Raw genomic sequence first — 1,020 nt, 5'->3', positions numbered from 1 at the left:
CTCCACCACTCAAGCCAAAAAGGCGCCGCCATGTTGCCTGCCAGTGTCCGAGAGATAACATCACCTTACCAAGGAGTGATAACATCACCTTACCAAGGAGTGATAACATCTCCTTACCAAGGAGTGATAACATCTCCTTACCGAGGAGTGATAACATCACCTTACCGAGGAGTGATAACATCACCTTACCGAGGAGTGATAACATCACCTTACCGAGGAGTGATAACATCTCCTTACCGAGGAGTGATAACATCACCTTACCGAGGAGTGATAACATCACCTTAACGAGGAGTGATAACATCTCCTTACCGAGGAGTGATAACATCACCTTACCGAGGAGTGATAACATCTCCTTACCGAGGAGTGATAACATCTCCTTACCGAGGAGTGATAACATCTCCTTACCGAGGAGTGATAACATCACCTTACCGAGGAGTGATAACATCTCCTTACCGAGGAGTGATAACATCACCTTACCGAGGAGTGATAACATCTCCTTACCGAGGAGTGATAACATCTCCTTACCGAGGAGTGATAACATCTCCTTACCGAGGAGTGATAACATCTCCTTACCGAGGAGTGATAACATCTCCTTACCGAGGAGTGATAACATCTCCTTACCGAGGAGTGATAACATCACCTTACCGAGGAGTGATAACATCACCTTACCGAGGAGTGATAACATCTCCTTACCGAGGAGTGATAACATCACCTTACCGAGGAGTGATAACATCACCTTACCGAGGAGTGATAACATCTCCTTACCGAGGAGTGATAACATCACCTTACCGAGGAGTGATAACATCACCTTACCAAGGAGTGATAACATCTCCTTACCGAGGAGTGATAACATCATTCCATCACCAAGAGCTCAGGAAAAACAACTCAGGCAACTTAAGAATTTTTGGTGTTGTTCAAGGACCAGCTCACTCAATGAATAGACACCTGCCTTTTGACGGAGAACATCTCTTTGGTGCCTCTATAGCAGGGGTCCTCAAACTTTTTAAACAGGGGGCCAGT

Source organism: Staurois parvus, unplaced genomic scaffold (genome assembly GCF_062004578.1).
Source record: "Staurois parvus isolate SC_StPar_1 unplaced genomic scaffold, SC_StPar_1.0 ptg004056l, whole genome shotgun sequence".
In the NCBI taxonomy this organism is placed as follows: Eukaryota; Metazoa; Chordata; class Amphibia; order Anura; family Ranidae; genus Staurois; species Staurois parvus.
The sequence above is the reverse complement of the archived record's forward strand: the minus strand, read 5'-3'. Positions refer to the sequence as shown.